Source organism: Crocuta crocuta, unplaced genomic scaffold (genome assembly GCF_008692635.1).
Source record: "Crocuta crocuta isolate KB4526 unplaced genomic scaffold, BGI_CrCroc_1.0 scaffold165, whole genome shotgun sequence".
Lineage (NCBI taxonomy): Eukaryota > Metazoa > Chordata > Mammalia > Carnivora > Hyaenidae > Crocuta > Crocuta crocuta.
Window position 1 is genome coordinate 1,241,955 of NW_027530502.1, and position 19,581 is coordinate 1,261,535.

Here is a 19,581-nt window from a genome sequence, read left to right on the forward strand (position 1 = left end):
AACTTAACAGAGGACCATGGGGGAGGAAAAGGGGGAAATAGTTAAGGAGAGGCAGGGAGGCAAACCATAAGAGACTCTTAAATACTGAGAATAAACTGAGGGTTGATGGAGAGTGGGGGAGAGAGGAAAATAGGTGATGGGCATGGAGGAAGGCACTTATTGAGATGAGCACTGGGTGTTATATGGAAAACAACTTGACAATAAATTATAACAATAATTTTTAAAAAGATGTACATCATCACTTACCATAAGGGAAATCCAAATCAAAACTGTAAGGTGATATCCCCTCACACCTGTCAGAATGCCTGAAATCAACAACAAAAGAAACAACAGGTATTGGTGAGGATGTGGAGGAAAAGGAACCCTCATACACTGTTGGTGGGAATGCAAACTGGTGCAGCCACTGTGGAAAACAGTATGGAGATTCCTTAAAAAATTAATAATAGAACTACCATATGAAACAGTGTTTGGACTACTGTGTATTTACCCAACAAATACAAAAACACTAATTCAAAGAGATGCATGCACCCCTTAGTTTATTACAGCATTATTTACAATAGCCAAACTATGGAAGCAGCCCAAGTATCCATCGATAGATGAATGGAAAAATAATACTGCAATTCAAACTTTCATTCAAGAGAGAATGAAATCTTGTCATTAGCAACAAAATGGATGGAGCTGGAGAGTATAATGCTAAGTGAAACAAATCAGTCCGAGAAAGACAAATACCATATGATTTCACATACATGTGGAATTTAACAGACAAAACAAATGAGCAAAGGAAAAGAAAACAGAGAGAGAGAGAGAGAGAGAGACAAACCAAGAAACAGACTCCTAAATATGGGGGGGAAGGATGAAATAGGTGAAGGGTGAAATAGGTGAATATACTTATGATAAGCAGTGAGTAATGTATAAAATTGTTGAATCACTGTATTTTATACCTGAAACTAATATAACACTGTATGTTAACTATACTGGAAGTAAAATTTAAAAGCTAATAAAAATATTAAATCAAGAACTGCATTGTAATTTTTTTTTAATGTTTTATTTATTTCTAGGAGAGAGAGAGACAGCGTGAGCAGGGGAGGGTCAGAAAGAGAGGGAGTCACAGACTGAAATAGGCTCCAGGCTCTGAGCTGGCAGTCAGCACAGAGCCTGACGCGGGGCTTGAACCCACGAACGTGAGATCATGACCTAAGCGAAAGTCGGACGCTTAACCGACTAAGCCACCCAGGCGCCCCTACATTGTAATTTAAAAGAAAACCAAAATGCTTTGACAAGCAAGATCAATGAACATTGATCCACCTTTCCTACTATTTTTAATTTAGATTAATCTGATGACACCAAGTGATTTGATTCATATTTTATCTTAATCCTCATTAAATTGTTAATAATGAGCAAGTTTTATAGACAGTTGCAACAATTCAGTAAATTGGTAGTTCAACCAAGACCTCTTTACAAAGACACACTGAAGAAAAAAAAACAAACCCTACTACAATGTAAGCTCCTCCATTAGAATATATGTTCTTTGAGGGCAGAGACCTTATCTCTCTTACTCTCTACCATATTCCTTCTCCTTAAAATAGTGTTCAGCACAAAGTATGTGCTCAGGCATGTCTGCTGAATGAAACCAATGAACAAGTGTATCACAGATGTGCAAACTCCTGAAAGCTATAAAGGTAACACAAGTTCATTGTTTCTTTCTGTCAGTCACTGCATATTCTGTGCAAAGGAATTAGCTGTAGGTTGAATAAAAGAGAAGGGGATACATCAGTGACAAGTCTTGAAGTGCTGCAAGACCTTTCACATTTGGATTTCAAAGCACATCCCCCTGGTGTTCTTATTGTTGAGGCTTGTCATTGGTCTACAATAGTATATGTACCACTAACGAATTCAAGCCAAAATAATTCCCATCTACTGTCGAAGCTACTATTCTGGAAAGAAAACAAAAATCTTGCTAAACAACAGGGACATCTGCTGGTTAAAATGTAATGCTTCTCTCCTTAAAATATTGCAACTAGGTGGACCAGGAGATTTGGGCAATAAAGTAACACCCAGCCTTCTGTTAAAATAACCTCCTTGCCCTACAGGAATAATAAAAGGTAGCATTTGTTTTATTCCAGAGTTATGCAAGTACTGGCACTATCTGAAAAACAACTGAGCTCTCCTGTTGTCAGTAACTCTTGCCAAAGTAAAGAAATGGCTAGCCTCCTGATCTTCTGGCTTCAGACACTTAATTATCTTTGATCTCAACAGACATTTAAGTGTCTGTTAAGTTAAAGTGTCATGTCATACGCTGGCAAACTGAAGCTATATGATAAGACAGAGGTGGCAGATTGTCCAGCCACCTCTAGGCATGTGCTGATTTCCAGACTTAGAGGAGTGGACTTAACTGAATTAACGTCTGCGAGAGAGACTGAGCCTATCCCCTTACCAACGCTGTGCTCTTTCTCTTTTGCAAATATCATGTAGGCCAGCTGCTTTCTGCAAATACACTCTTTCCCACGTTAGCTGAATAAACCTTCTCCTACCTTTTATCCCCTACCATGGTGATTTCTTCTTTTCTTTCCAGTCTCTTTTCAAATGTCTTCTCAGAATGTCCTACTCTGAACGCTCTATGGAAAGCTCACTTTCAGAGCATTCAATTTCTGTCTTCCTTAGAACTTATAAAAATTGGCAATTATTTATTGACTTACTGTCCTTCTCTTTTCTATGACATACTGTAAAGGGACGGATCCTTGAATTTGGGTTCAGACATTCTCCCAACCTTAGTAAAGTAACTTAACTTTTTTATTCTGCACGCGCACGCGCGCGCACACACACACACACACACACAATTTCAAGGACAGAATGAAGACTTTTATCCTCACTTTCTGGGAGTATCCAAAGTCTTAGTTCTCCCTTTGCCTAACTGAAAGAGAAACCAAACTTTGCTACTGTTCCATTAATAAGTCTCAGTAAAGATCTGTCACAAAGGAAAAAGTGCAGAGAGTTTGAAGAGGTGGTGACTATATTAAGAGGTTAAAAAGAGACACTTTCAGGTCACCTCAGTCGGTCAGGCGTCCAACTTCGGCTCAGGTCATGATCTTGCTGTTCGTGGGTTCGAGCCCTGTGTCGTGCTCTGTGCTGACAGCACAGAGCATGGATCCTGTTTCGGATTCCGTGTCTCCCTCTCTCTCTCTGCCCCTCCTCTGCTCATGCTCTGTCTGTCTCAAAAACAAATAAACTATAAAAAAAAAACTTTTTTAATTAAAAAAAAGGAGACACTTTTTTACGGAGATAAGACACTGTCACAAAATGTTGGGGAGAGGGGCAGGAAAAGGGCTATAAGATGGAATCCCATGAACCCCAGAGAAAAGCCTTGAGGAAGAAAGTGAGGCAAAGGAGAGTCTGGAAGAACCGGAGGTATAGGCCTAACCAGGGACAGTGCGTTCATTCCCCATTCCCCTATTAGTGTAGGAATCCCCATGAGATATGCAGAACTTCCTGAAGGCCTTCCAGTGTAACCCATGAACTGTATTAACAGGACTCAGAAATGGTGTAGAAAGAAAATGAACCTCTCAATAATTGTATTTTTCACGTACTTTGACAAAAGCCCTTGTAAAAACATCTCTTTCACACCATCCAAAACACAAGACAATCAATCATCAAACAACAGAAACTACCTCTCAGTATTTGAAACGCTTTTGTATTAATATCATCATCCTTTCATAAGAGAAGGGTAATTTCATCAATATTCTATCACTGATGAAGTTCAAGAAAGTGTTATAAAAATGTAGAGTCCAAGAGAGTTAATAATAACTAGCAAATGTAGCAAATACCATAACTGTGCTGTAAATACTTTTATAATATAGTAAATTCTATTTGGGACAGAATTATTTCTCATGATTTTTCTGTAAAATATTTAATTCCTAATTAGGTAAATCCTAGGACATTAAAAATCTCTTGAATTCCCCAGGTATACAGCAACTAAACACTAAGGTAGAAATGACCTAGAAGTGCAACTACAGAAAGTTGCCCTGGACTTCAAATAATATTTTGAGTAGTCCTTACAATGATTATGCAAGTTAAAGATATAATGATGTTACTATAAAATTTTTAATTTTATTATTTTTTAAAATTTATTACTAAAAACTTTCCTTAAGTGCACCCATTTCTTCCAACCTCCACCCATCACCTCTGGCAGGTATCAATTGGTTGTCTATGAGTTTGGGGTTTGTTTTTTGGGAGAGGGCGTGGTTAAGTTTCCACATACAAGCATATGGTATTTGTCTTTCTCTGGCTTATTTCACTTAGCACAATACCCTCTAGGTCCATCCATGCTGTCACAAATGGCAAGATTTCATTTTTTATAGCTGAGTAATCTATTTTATATATACCACATCTTCTTTATCCATTCATCCATTGATGGACAATTAGGTGGTTTCCATATCTTGACTCTTATAAATAATGCTGCAATAAATATGTGGTGTATGTATCTTTTTGAGGTGGTGGTTTCATTTTTTTTTTTCAATAAATACCCAGAAGTGGAATTGCTGGACCATATGGCTATTCTTTCTTTTTTTAATGTTCATTTATTTTTGAGAGAGAGAGTACGTGTGCACGCATGAGCACGTGAGGGGCAGAGTAAAAGGGGAACAGAAGATCCAAAGTGGGGTCTTCACTGACAGCAGTGAGCCCAACATGGGGCTTGAACTCAGAAACCATGAGATCATGACCTGAGCCAAAGTCAGATGCTCACCCAACTGAACCATCCAGGTGTCCCTGGACCATATGGCTATTCTATTTTTTAATTCTAGAGGAACATTCATACTGTTTTCGATAATGGTTGTGCCAATTTACATTCCTACCAACAGTGTACAAGGTTCTCTTTTCTCAATGGCTTCATCAATATTTACTTCTCATCTTTTTGATAATAGCCATTCTAACAGGTGTGAAGTGATACCTCTTTGTAGTTTTGGTTTGCATTTCCCTGATTAGTGATGTTGCACATCTCTTCATGTACCTGTTGGTCATCTGTATCTTCTTTGAAAAAAATGTCTATTCAACTTTCTGCCCATTTTTTAATGGTTTTTTTGCTATGGAATTGTATGGCTTCTTTACATATTTTGGATATTAGCCCCTTATCAGATATAGGATTTGCAAGTATTTTCTCCCATTCAATAGGTTGCCTTTTCATTTTGTTCATGGTTTCCTTTGCTGTACAGAAGATTTTTAGTTTGAGGTAGTCCTATTTGTTTATTTTTGCTTTTGTTGCTTTTGCTTTGGTGTCAGATTCAGAAAATCACTGTCAAAACCTTTGTCATGGAGATTATTGCCTATGTTTTCTTTTAGGAGTTTTATGTTTTCAAGTCTGATGCTCAAGTCTGTCATCCATTTTTTGGTTAATTTTTATATATGATATAAGATGGTGGTCCCATTTCATTCTTTTGCAGGTGGCTGCTGAGTTTTCCCAATACCATTTATTGATGAGCCTGTCCTTCCATCATTGTATACTCTTGGCTCCCCAATCATAAATTAATTAACCACATATGCATGGGTCCATTTCTGGGCTATTTTGTTCTTTGGATCTATGTGTCTGTTTTTAATGCCAATACCACGCTGTTTTAATTAATGTAGCTTTGTAATACAGTTTGAAATCAGAGCATGATGTCCCCAGCTTTGTTCCTCTTTCTCAAGACTGCTTTGGTTATTTGGGGTCTTTTGTGGTTCCATACAAATTTTAGAATTCTTTCCTCTATTTCAGTGAAAAATGCCATCAGAATTTTTAAGGGGTTATATTGAATCTGTACACTGCTTTGAGGAGTACTGACACTTTAACAATATTTTTTTTTAATGTTTATTTTTGGAGAGAGGGAGAGAGAGAGAAAGAGAGAGCACAAGCGGGGAAGGGGCAGAAAGAAAAGGGAGACAGAGCATCCAAAGCAGGCTCTCACTGACAGAAGAGAGCCTGATACGGGGCTCAAACCCATGAACCATGAGATCATGACCTGAGCTGAGATTCAAGAGTTGGACACTTAACTGACTGAGCCACCCAGGTGCTCCCCTACTTTTAACGATATTAATCCTTTTAACCCATGAGCACAGAGTATCTTTCCATTTGTCTTCTTCACATTCTTTCATTAATGTTTTGTAGTTTCCAACACACAGATCTTCCACCCCCTTGGTCAAATTATTTTTAGGTATTTTATTCTTTTTGATGCAGTTGTAAATGGGATTGTTTTCTTAGTTTCTCTGACAGTTTGTTATTAGTGTATAGAAATGCAACCAATTTTTGTGTATTTTGTATTTTACAACTTTACTGAATTAATTCTAACAGTTTTTTGATGGAGTCTTCAGGATTTTACATACAAAATATGTCATCTGATTATGAGTTTTACTTCTTCTTTTCCAATTTGGATGCCTTTTATTTCCTTTTCTTGCCTAATTACTGTGGCTAGGGCTTCCAATACTATGTTGAATAAAAGTGCTAAGACTGGATATTCTGGTCTTGCTCCTGATCTCACAGGGAAAGCTTTCAGCTTTTCACTATTGGGTGTGGTTAGCTGTGGGTTTGTCATATATGACCTTTACTATGTGGAGGTACATTCCTTCTATACTCATTTTGTTTTTTAATATAAATGGATGTTCAATTTGCTTTTAAAATTATATACCAAGGGGCACCTGAGTGGCTCGGTTAAGCATCTGACTTCAGCTCAAGTCATGATATCTGGGTCTGTGAGTTCAAGCCCCACGTCAGGCCAGAGGCTGGAGCCTATTCTGGTTTCTGTGTGTGTCTCTCTCTCTGCTCCTACCCCATTCGTGCATGCGTGCACACTCTCTCTTGCTCAGAAATAAACATTTAAAAAAATATGTATTAAACTGGGGCACCTCAGTGGCTCAGTCAGTTAAGCTTTGATTTCAGCTGATTCTTGATTTCAGCTCAGGTCATGATCTTGTGGTTTCCTGAGTCTGAGCCTTGCATCAGCTCTGCCCGTTAATGGCAGCATAAAGCATGCTTGGGATTCTCCCTCTCCCCTTCTCGCTCTACCCCTCCCCGGCTCACACTCTCACAAAAAAAAAAAAAAAAAGGATTAAACTAATATTAAAATACATTTGTCCTCCCCAAGTAAATACCAACAGACCTTGTTAAAGGTAGTTATGTAAGAAACTCTCCAAGAAAGGGAGAATAATGAGTATGGGCTTGACTTTTTCAGGGAATTAACAGCAGAGTACAGCAGAGTGCAGGCAGCAAAATTTTGCAGAGGGCAATGGACAGTCAAGCTATAATTTGGACACCACTCTGTTATGGCTTGCTGAAAAAGAATCCTATAAGGTTACGCTTTATGAAAAATGTGGCTAATTAGGAGCCATTTCCTCATAAATGTTAATGTTAATGATTTTACATATGTAATTATTATTTCATTAGAACTGCTCTGAGAGTAAATTGCTTTTCTGATTCAGGGGTTTATTAGTTTCCATTTTTAAGTGCTTACTACACATGTCAGGCTCTGTGCAAAGCATGCCTACATTATTTGGGGAGGTAGATTTTATTCCCATTTTTTGAAGGCTGATGAAGCTGCGTGGTGAAATATCATACCCACTACTAAGCAATAAAGCCAAGATGCACACTCAGGTCTACCTCCAACATCTATTCCTCAACACTATTCTACCTCATGATTTTGCTTATGTACTCATTTAGAAACTGAGTGATATACGTCATAACCATAACGGAATGCAAAGTATCACATTCTGGTAATAAAGTTAGATTTAAAAAAATGCTGCTTCTGGCATGTAATTTTAAAATGTTTTTATTTATTTCTCAGAGAGAGACAGCGTGAGCAGGGGAGGGTCAGAGAGAGAGGGAGACACAGAATCTGAAACAAGCTCCAGGCTCTGAGCTGGCCACCAGCCCAGAGCCCGATGCGGGGCTGGAACCCACGAACCGTGAGATCATGACCCGAGCCGAAGTGGGACGCCCCTCTGGCATTTATTTTTGAAAATTGGACAAATATATCCATCTTCCAGTTAAGACTCTGGAAACTGTTTGTAATTCTTTGTTTTCATTATAAAAAGGCTGTTACCAAAGCGTACTTTGTGAGCTGCAAAAGGGTAGTAGCTCAGAGCATAGGTTCTGGAGCTGAGGCTTCAATTCTGACTCTACCACTTATATGCACATTTTCTTCATTTCTTTTTCACTGTCTAAAATAGGATTCATTTGTAATAACTGTACGGATGCACTTGGCACTTGCGAACATTAAGTGAGTTTAAGACATGTAAAACATTTGACATGTAAGCACTCAAAAAATGCTGGCTCATGCTGTCCAAATCCAAAAGCTTATTTAGCCTTTTCATTCTTTATTTTTTAATACATTTTTTTTAGAGTAGTTTAAAATTCACAGCAAAATTGAAAGGTACAGACTTCCCATATACCACCTGCTCTACCCATGCATCGTCTCCTCCAGCATTAACATCATCTACCAAGGCGGTACATTTGTTACAAATGACAACCTAAGTCCACAGTTCATGTTAGGGTTCACAATAGGGTGTTATACATTTTGTGGGTTTTGATAAATATAGGACTTATATCTACCATTATAGCTAAGAGAATTGTTAAATACACTCTGCTCTAGCTATTCCTCTTTCTAGCCCCAAACCTTGGCAACTACTGATGTTCTTTACTACCTCCAATTTTGCCCTTTCCAAAATATCTAGTTTGAACCATAATGCATGTAACTTTTTCAGATTGACTTGTTTCACTTGGTTATATGCATTTAAGCCTCCTGTCTTTTCATAGCTTAATAGTTCATTGCTTTCTAGCATTGGATAATATTCTGCTGAATGGATGCAGCACAATTTAATCCCTTCACATATTGAAGTACATCCTGGTTTCCTCCAAGTTTTGGCAATTATGAATAAAACTGCTATAAATATCTGCATGCAGCTTTTTACATAGACACAAGTTTTCAACTCCTTGAGTAAATATCAAGACGCAATTGTTGCATCATATAATGAGAATGTTTAGTTCTGTAAGAAACTGCAAAACTCTCTCTCAAAGTTACTATAATCTTTTGCATTCCCACTAGCAATTTATGAGAGTTCCTGTTGTTGCACATCCTCACAAGAACTGGGTGTTGTCTGCGGATTTTATTTTAGTCTTTCTAATAGGTGTGTAATAGTATCTCACTGTTGTTTCACACTCCTTTTGTGAAACCCAACATTTATGACTGAGAAATTATTTTACCCCCCAAAAATGGCATGGTAATGGAGACTACTGGTGAAAACTAGGTACATTTGGCTTAAATTCTAAATAACATGTTTCTAACCCGTGTCGGTGTTGTTTTGTAGCCTCCTCCTCCATGTTTCTTTGATGCGTTACTCTCCCTTCCACAAAGTATACTTTGTAGTCAAAGGAAACCACAACCGTGAAGAAAAATCAAAACATGCTAAAATAATGGAGGGGGAGAAATTACTAAACATTATTAATCTCATCAGTTACTTAGGACCAATTTAGGAGTACATACACATTCTGCAGAGCCTTTATTTGACCTTTACTACTTTGATGCTGACTACATTCCCCTTGCATCAATGTAGTGTGAGTCTACGCAAAGCTGTGGGAATCAAGAACATCAATCAAGTTTACTTTTTAAACTCCCTTCATCCCAATAAAGAAAAAAAGACTACAATATAGTTTTATAAACAAGTAAAAAGAGTTCAGACTCCTACAGAGTTGTTAACAGTTTCAGACCACTACACCGTTAAGATTTTCAAGGCTTTGAAGCTCTTTACAAACAAAATCTCTCCCGGGGTCTCATGGAGCTTCTAAAAGACTGGTCTAGGGGCGCCTGGGTGGCTCAGTCGGTTAAGTGTCTGACTTCGGCTCAGGTCATGATCTCACGGTGCGTGAGATCAAGCCCCGCGACGGGCTCTGTGCTGACAGCTCAGAGCCTGGAGACTGCATCGGACTCTGTGTCTCCCTTTCTCTCTGCGCCTCCTCCACTCCCGCTCTGTCTCTTTCTCAAATATAAATAAACATTAAAACTTTTTTTTTTAAATAAAAAATAAAAGACTGGTCGAGGGGCTGGGCCGGAGTATAAGGTCCTTTCTAAAAGCTTCCCACTAGCTCAAGAGGCGCCGGCTTAGGAACGCGGTGCTTCCCGACGGACTGTGCATTCGAGTAGCATCTTCCTACGTTCACAAAGGATACAGTAGACCAGAACAGCACCACACGCCCGAAGCGGGAACACCTCACACCGGGCGACTCCGGGAACGCAAAGTAAGTGGGAAGGGGCAGACAGAATTTCCGACTTTTCTTTTGCATCTAGACACGGCTCTCGCTCCGTTCCGCACCCGGCTGTCTCCGCTCTGAGCTCTGCGAATTTCTGAAACTTGGCCAGCGGGACGCTCCTGCCGTCAGAGCCAGAAAAAAAACACAGTTACGCCAAAGAAAGATGGGCCTTCTTTACAGCCCGTCTGTAAAGTAGCGGAACTGTCAACACCGAGACTTCCCAGTAGAAAAAGAGAAGCCGCGAACCCCAAACAAACGCTACCCACAACAGTACCGAAGCTCCAATTACCCCAGACCTTTTTTCGCGCTCCGACCTCGCCGGAAGTNGCTGCAGCCACTCTTGCCCGTGGCTGCTTCCTCCATCCTGGTATTTTTTGGAGCCTCCATCCTGGTTCTTCCAAAGTGCCCGGACCCAAAACAGGAAGTAAGTGCGATGGAACCTTCAGGTCCCAACCGCCGCCAGGGCCGCTCCGCCCAGTGGAGCCTGTCCGGCCCCTTTGCTGCCGTCGTGTTCCCGCCGGCCGGCGCAGGCTGTGGGCGCCTGGGCACCGCGGGCGGGGTCGGAGCTGGGCCTTCGCGACGCTGAAGCTGTCGTCCCCGCATGCTCGGGCCAGGGCCTCCCTCTCGGGGCCCGGCCCGCGGCGGTGGCTGGGGCTACTGAGTAGGGTAGCGAGCGGCCGCCGAGGCGCAGCAGCGAACCGGCGGGGGCGGAAAATGGCGGCTGCTTCGGAGGAGCTAAATGGCGCCGGGACCCCTGGGGGTGGGGTGGGCCGGGAGCTTCGGTAGAGAATTGGGCCCAAGAATGCGGAGAGTAAGGAAGCCTTAGTTGCTTTCTCGTTGTGTTCCTTTTTTTTTTTTTTTGGTTTCCTTTTCGGGTTTATGTAGTCCATTGAAGGAAAGGTGGGCTTGAGAGTTGGGCGGGTCTTGTCCCCCCTCCCCCTTTTTTTCTTTTACCTTGTTTGCGTGTTAGACTCTTCCATCTTTTGGGATTCATTCTAGCTCTGCTATTCAAGGCCGGTGCAGAGGGAATCGGGGTTGCTAGCCGTACTATCTGTCAGCCTTTTAATTAGGAGGGGCAGGGACCAGAGCTAGTGAGATTGTTCTAGTCGAGCAGAGAGAACAGTAAAATGCGTCTGCAAAGCAGTAATTGTATTTTATTGGGTTCTGAGCAAGTTTTTCAATTTTTTAATCTTGTCCTTAGTAACAGACTTTGTTTTGACCCATTCTCCGGCGAAGATGTGAGAGTAGAGGTGGCCGAGTGCCGTTCTATGCAGTTGAATGATACAGCATGTATTTTTATAATAAAAATATTCGGTGATAATTACATGAAATAGAAGTCAGCGCTCCGTCTACTTCTCGTGATTGAATATGGAGATTCAAATTCAGTGTGTGGTTGCTTTTTTCGTAACTAGATTGATCGCCAGTGTTCCTCCTGACAGGCGAGGCAGCTTGTTGGGACATCAGACAAAATGCGTATTTTGTAGGGTGACTTTCGAATGTGCACTGGTTTAAGCATAGAATAATACAGTTTCGAAATTTTTGATCTTGTACTAATTATACCTTTATTTTTAATTCGTGAAAAACGATTAACCGTTTATAGCGTTTAAGCACCAGTCCACGTAAGAAAATATTCTTCCATTATGTTAAAAGTTTTACAAATGGAAAATCTTTTTTTCTTTCTCAGTTAAAGGTTTTATAGTTTCCCATTATGTGTCTTTCTTTGAGCTGGCTTTAAATTTGTTTTCAATTTTTTTAGTATTACGGTTTTTTGTTTTCTTATTAATTTGAGTAATTACCACCACTGTAACATTTAAAACTGGTGGTAATATGCCGAAAACGTAGCGTTTTACAAAGAAGGTGTAGTGATAAGAGATGATTTGTTAGGCTAAGACTCAGAAATTTAGTTAAGTTGCAAGAAAAAAATTTAAATTCTCGAGCCTTATAAAACAATTGTCAGGCTACTGTAAAATTTGATGGGAGAGTTTTATTCACCAGGGGCAAAACAGCGTGAATTTATCAGGGAAAAGGAAATAACGGTTATGAAGAAAAAGACATTTCATGTTTTGTGATAATTTTATCTCATTATTTTTATTGTCATATACTTATGTGCCACCAAAAAGCTAATTTTTTTTTTTACTATTTTAGTTGATAGGCTCACCCCAAAGTATGCTTTTTTGGGACATCTAGAATCTGCATTTTCTGCGTGAATCTCTTTAATTGATTGCAGTTGAGCTAGATGGTGCAGCCAAAATGCTATTGCCCTGTCTTCATCTACAGTTAACCAGTAAGTACTGGGCATTGCATAGTTGCTTAGAACTTGAAGTTCATACTTTGAGCAGTTACATAAATAAGTATATACCATATAAGTATTTTTTTCAGAATGTTGAGATTTTAAAGGTATTTTGAGGGGAAGCAATCACAAGAACATTTCGGAATTAGGAGTCCATTTTTGGAACAGAGCCTGGCTGGGAAATGATTACTAATAGAATTATATCAAAAGAAGGTAGATACCTTCTTGAATCTTCAAGTTTACTTCTCTTTAGAGGCCTCTTTCTCCTTTAAAGATGGAGCACGTTTATTTCCTTTCACCCTGAGGCAGTGAGAGAGATAGGTGTATTTATAAGATTAGAAATTGCTATTTGTTATTGAAATAAAAAACTAGTCCTTCCCTTCCCCACATAATGTGTTTCTTTTTTTCACTTCAATTATCTCTCCAACAATTTTCACAGACCGACTAGTTTTTATTAATGTAATAAATTTGTGTGTCCTGACAATAACATCTCATTATTATAAACAGTTGCTTTTGTCATGCTCCATTAAGTACATTGCCTTGAGTTAACACCTGTGACAATGAATGCACTAATGTGAAACACAAGCATCCCTAGGGATTTACAGCCTGGCAAATAGATGTTAAAAATTTTAGGGGGGTGGGAAGTTTTTTTAAAGTATTGAGGTCCTAGATCATACCGAACACACATTTATTGTTTCAGGGACATCAAAACTTGGGAACAGCAGTGAAGTTGAGGAAGAGTTCTAATGTCCTGAAGGCTCCTTATTTAACAGGAGGTGTTAATCTGTTTTCTTGAAATGGAATTTTCTTTTTAATAGTTAGTTTTCTCATAGTGCCCTAATCATCAGCACTTCCCCCCCCCATATAGAAGAATTACTTATGAATTGCTGTACCTTTAAATGCTTTGTAATTTCAGTTTCAAAGCTTTTTTAATCCTCAAATGATATGAAGTGGCCTGAGAAACTGATGAACTTACTGCTAAGTATGCTAAATATACAGATATATTAAATGTATGTGGCATTGTGTGCTTTCATATCACCGCCCCCTCTTTTTTTCCTTTTGTGAAGAGAATCCTTGTAATAGAAATCACAAATAGGTTTTAGTTTTGCTTTGATTACATAAAGATAAGTGATAAATAAAAGAAGGAACCTGTAAAACATGTCTGCTGCTTCAAGTTTGTGGGAAGATACCCCATTCCATGACTGAATCCCAGAAGTTGTCAGGAAAAGGCACACTGACAGCCCTTTATGAACAGTTTTTAATTTTATTTACTTACATATCCCTTTTTTTTTTTTTTTAAGCTGTCATTTTGGTTATGTACATTCTTGTCAGGCCATTCTTCCAGTACTGGGTTTTGAACGCTAATCTTTATTTACCATCAGTTAAAGAGCTTCTAATGGTACCTTGCATAAAGTGCTCAGTTTTGAATGAATAACATTTTTAAATGTAGCCAAATACATACAAGCTCTTAAATCATGCACTGGGCAGAAAATACTCTTTCTTTTTAATAAGCAACATTGTTGCCAAACCAGATATAAAGTGCTACACCTTGAAATGAACCATGTTGCCAAGAAATCTCTGACAATATTTTCAAGAGTTGGTAATTAAAATCAAATCATAAGCAACTAAAGCCTGTTATGATAAACTCCACAAACTATTGATATGGTGCACAGTCATATTTTGCCACTGAAACTAAGCTATTAACGATCATTAGTTAACTTTGGTCTAGTGTGCTTTATGTTCATTTATACCTTGCTTCTCAAACTTTCCCACAAAGTGTATGGAAAAGCAAATCCCCAGGAGCCTGGAACCACAGTCTGAAGCATTCAACCTCAAGTCCCTATTCCTATCTTGAATAAAATCAATATTCTGCAGCTTTCTATTCTGCCAACCCTCTGTACACATGTTCAGGATACAGGCATTTGTTAATTCTCTTCCACTAAGACTTTAATTAGCAAAGAGTTTTATTCTTTCAGATTATCTTCAAAGACATCTTTATAAAATATTACTAAGCCAATCCACTTAGGAGCATTTCATAAGGCATTAATTATATGCAGTGATAGGTATGGTGGTGGTCAATACAAGGTCTTTATAATAACATCTCAAACAAAAGTGTTGATTTATAGGATCATGGTTAGATAAATATAGATACTATGTACCCATTCAAAACGCTGTGGAAGAGTAAGTAGATATATTTAAAAATACTCCTAAAAATAAATGCAAAAAAATGTTCTAAAAGATGTGGCTGTATGTTTGGAAGAACATCACAAAAAAGTTACAGAGGAGGGGTTTTGGGTTGCCCAGTCTGTTAAGCATTGACTCGATCTTGGCTCAGGTCATGATATTGCAGTTCATGGGATCAAGCCTCACTTCAAGTCAGTGTAGTTTGGGATTCTCTCCCTCTCTGCCACTCCCCCACTTTGTCTCAAAATAACCTTAGAAAATATATATTAAAAGAAGAAGTAACTGCAGGTTCAATCCCAGATATTGCAATAAAGTTTGCAATAAAACAAGTCAGATGAGTTTTTTGGTATCCCAGTGCTTAGAAAAGCTCTGTATATACTTCACTATAGTTCGTTTAGAAACGTGAAATAGCATGTCAAAAATCAATGTACATACAGGCAACGTATGTATATTCAGTGTGCCTATATTAAAAAATATCTCCTGAGCTTCCAGCTAGTCTTAATCACTGATTACCACAGCCAGTATACAGTTGGGAGCTTATACAATGTGAGTTTAGGGATGGTGCCCCCCCCCGGGCAGTCAGAAATCCATGTATAACTTTTGACTCCCCCAAAACTACTAATAGCCTACTCTTCATCAGAAGACTTNCCAATGTGAGTTTAGGGATGGTGCCCCCCCCCCCGGGCAGTCAGAAATCCATGTATAACTTTTGACTCCCCCAAAACTACTAATAGCCTACTCTTCATCAGAAGACTTACCCATAGCAGTCCATTAACACATATTTTGTATGTTAGATGTGTCATATTCTTACAGTAGAGAAAAAATATAGCAAAGAAAATCATAAGAGAAAATACATTTAAGTACTATATTGTAAAAAATCCACATATAAGTGGACACATTTAGTTCAAATATGTATTGTTCAAGGGTCACCTATAATAATGAAAAAGGTGGAAATAGTTTGAGAATTACCAAAATGTGACACAGACACGAAGTGAGCTGTTGGAAGTATAGTGTGGCTAGGCTTCCCTAATGCAGGATTGCTTTAAACCTTAAATTTATAAAATAACTCCATATCTGTGAGGCATAATAAAATGAGTTATACCTATATGTAGATTCAGTTGATGAAAATACCAGTCTAAGATAATCCATTAAGAACTTTACATTGGTACTGGAATGAAGTAGGATGAAGGATTCATTTCTTTAAATTCTGTATTAATTACCAGATACAGAGTTGTTCTTTTGTTCTACATTAAATAGAGTTCTCATTCACTGGAAGCTCTAAATGAAAATATAATGTATTTATCATTTAAATGCAAATATGAATGTTCCATTATAGTGTTTTGTACCACATTTCACGTTATTTTCTTGATTTCATTAATATATTGTTGATGTTTAAGATATCCACCAAATGATGGAAATGTGCTAAAATGCCATTTCACTAGTTAAAAATGGCTGTTAAAATTTATTTTTTTTCTCTCTTCTCATTTTTAGTTAGGATAAAAATAGTACATACAGTATAACCCTTTATGGAGAGTGAAAGGAAGATCTAACTAAATAGGCTGACAGTATGCATTTATTTGCCTCAAAAGAGGACTGAAAAGTTGTTGTTAGACTTGGGGATCTTTCTGATATATTTCACCAATAAATCAAATAAGGAACAGGTCCAGAAGTTAAGCATAGTTTCATGTGTAATGAATTTGAGTAGAAGGCACTAAAAATAATCAGCTTTGTGCCTTACTATCATAAATTGATTCATTTACCACCATTTCTCAATCACTCTAATAGACCTATCAAAATACAAATATATTTTTCTAAATAACAGCTCTCTAGATGCGACTGTAGCTAGTATTCTCTCATTTGCCTTGAAAACTAAACCTCCTAAAAGATCTGTTTGTTTTGTCCCCCTACTTTCAGTTCTCTGTGTATTCCAGTAGGGCTTCTGGTCCCCACGATACCTCAAACTACTTTTGTTAAGGTCACTAGTGTTCTTCATATTTGACAGATCAAATAGTCACCTCCATCTTTTCTGCAGTGTTTAACACAGTTGACTACTTAATACTCCTTGAAAAACACTTTTATGTCTCTTAATTAGTACCTCTTAATCTTCTCGATCACTAGCTGGTCCTTTTCAGTCTCCTTTACATGTTTATGTATACCTTGATTTCCACCTGTTACAGGAACAGTTCCTGGAACTGGAATGTGGGCTTCTTCTCTAACAGTCTCTCTGGGTGATCTCCTGTTTAGAAAGTATTTGCATGCCACCAACTCAAGTTTGTCTTGATAGGTCTAATCTTATTTGTTGAATTCCAGCTTTCACCTGTCAATATCTTCATTTGAATGTCTTACAACTTTTAATTATTCATACAAATAGTAATACAAATACATAATGAAATATATCTAAGTGCCCCCAAACTCAATCAGCTGTTCATGCCAGAAACCTAGGAATCAGCTTGAGATAGTTCCCTTTATCTTAATCTCCATCAACTCTTCATTCAGCAGATCCTGTCGACACCACCTCCAAAATATGTCCTTTTTCCAGCCAACTTCCTTTGACTGCTTTCAGCTCTTCCGACTTACCTATCCATTCTCCATACTCCAATCTTTTAAAAATGTAAATTATATTCCTCAATGGAAAACTGTCAAAGGATTTTTAAGGCCTTGTGAGATCTACCCTGGTCTTTATCTCCAACCTTAAATTCAACTACTCTTCGTCTTTATGGAAAGCCTCTGCAATATTAGCTGCTGGATGGTTGTTTTTCCTGCAATAGGCCAAAGCGGGTCCCACTTTAGGGACTTTGCCATTACTAATCAGGTGGCTAGCTTGCAGTTGCGTGCTGTAATGATGTCTCCTCATCTTGCAGCTGAGGCAGTGGAAAGTAGCCCTTAAGGCACTGTTCAGTGTTGGAGTATTTCTGTAAAAAGAGTATGTGTAGCAGGAAGGGATATATTGACTTCTATATGCATGAAATAACTGTAAGGAAACCTGAAAAATTCATAAGATTACCTACACAGGGAGGGGAGCTGGGTGACCAGGGAACTGGAACTGGAAGTAGACTAAAGTGTATAACCCCCTTTATATTTTGAATTTTGAACCATGTAAATGTGTTACCTATTAAAAATAAATTGAAGGTAAAACCAGGTCAGTTTCTTAAATATTAATAGATATACCAGCCTTCTAGCTCTAACTATGGTGGGGAATGGAACAGACCCCTGGAAAATGAGTCAAGAGCAAGATGGTAAAAATGGCCACCATATCCCCAATGCCTAGAAAGTACCTAACATATAGAGAGAAGACATGATAAGTATTTGTTGTTGATTGACCACATATGCTTGTTAATTTGCAAAGCACCTTAGAACCACTTACTAATCTCAAACGTGAGTTGCTGAACTTTGAAAACTGAACACAGATTTCTGATTTAAAGCTACTAAATACACTGCACACTGCATGGGATCACCTGTAACCAATACAACTTGTCAAGAACGAAATACTTGATTGCAGCTAGCTATTTCAGACTCCCTTTATTCTTACACTGTCATCTCACCATAGCTCCATATTTCCTCAAATCTGCCTTTATTTTTTCTTAAAGTTTTAGATTAATTTGGGTCCTGAGATGACATTGATTAAAATGCTACTACACCTGTGACTACTCTGCACCTATCAAATGAAGTGTGCTGTTTTTTGCTTTGTGCTTTCTTTTTCAAAAAAGAATGGTTGCCAAGAATAGAGATTATACGCCTCTGTGGTTTGGATATAAACTTGAACAACATTTCTGGAAAATAGATTGTAGTATTGATGCAGGTAGGCCAGGTCAGAGGACTCAGAAGGGGTCCCACAGGACCAGCCAGGAGGGTTTTAAGTTTCACACAGGATGGAGATCAGTCTCAAGCCAGCAAGAAGGGAGAACAGAGTTTAATGAAGATACTGGAGAAAGCAGATACAGACAGGGCGTCTGGGAGACTCAGAAAGGAAAAAGAGCATGAGTCTCGTCTCTGCTTGGGGATCTGGAGTTTTTTATTAAGGACAGTGGCCTGGTGTCCATGTCCTCTCAGGCTTCTAGTAACTGGTCAAACAAGGAGGAGTGCTCAAGTGTCCTCCATAAGTCACTTATGCTCTAGAGCCAGGGGTCTTAGGTCAAGGTGTATGGAATCCGTGGTTTGGAGAACATTCATGAGGACCTCACCTGGCCACTCCTTAGATGTTATCTGGAAGACTTCAGAGAAATAACTAACTCCTTGACCCTTACAAGGGGAACATACATCAAGGTATGTGTAAGGTGGGAATGCAGCTATTGGCAAAAATAGAAGCAGGAAAGGGAAGAGAAAGAAACAAGTCTTTTTTGCATGAGATCCTTTACAGTTTCCCTGTCTCGGTGTTCTAAATTTTGGGACACCTGCATAGCTCACTCAGTTAAGCGTCTGACTTGATTTTGGCTCAGGTCGTGAACTCGCAGTTCAAGCCCCACATTGCACCCCACATTCTCAGTACAGATTCTCTCTCTCCCTCTCTGTCTGCCCTTCTCCTGCTAATGCTCTCTGTCTCTCAAAATACATAATAAAATTCAAAAAAATAAAGAGTTCTAAATTTGGTCATTTTCTTTCATGTAATAATTTCCATTTAATGTTCAAGGAAATAGAGCGTATAAATGTTTCATAATGTTTTAAGGAAATGAAAAGATAGGAACAACATAAATGTCCATTGATAGGGTAATTGTTAAATAATGTCACGTGTTTTATGTGGTGTAAATTTTAAGTGATACTGAAAACCAATTAGGTACCTAGCTTGGTTTCATCATACTTTCTAATGTGAATGAACTCTTAAAAAACAAAATATAGGGGCACC

The 19,581-nt window shown here is 38.6% G+C and overlaps 1 protein-coding gene and 1 long non-coding RNA gene across 7 annotated transcripts in view; one reads left to right on the plus strand and one right to left on the minus strand.

The window, feature by feature from the left end:
- Positions 1 to 8,302: 8,302 nt before the first annotated feature.
- On the minus strand, positions 8,303 to 10,382 carry LOC144233768 (uncharacterized). Its single transcript, XR_013335753.1, has 2 exons — positions 10,187 to 10,382; positions 8,303 to 9,378 (listed from the first exon to the last, which is right to left on the minus strand). It is a non-coding gene; the product is annotated as an uncharacterized LOC144233768 (long non-coding RNA).
- A 218-nt stretch (positions 10,383 to 10,600) lies between these two features.
- Positions 10,601 to 19,581, plus strand: part of DMTF1 (cyclin D binding myb like transcription factor 1) — a 44,205-nt gene continuing 35,224 nt past the window's right edge. For 3 of the 6 annotated variants that reach the window (XM_077766799.1, XM_077766803.1, XM_077766804.1), the window contains exons 1-2: positions 10,706 to 11,078; positions 12,413 to 12,551. The gene's annotated coding sequence lies outside the window, so the exon portion shown is untranslated. The other 3 variants (XM_077766800.1, XM_077766805.1, XM_077766801.1) reach the window with 3 other exon arrangements.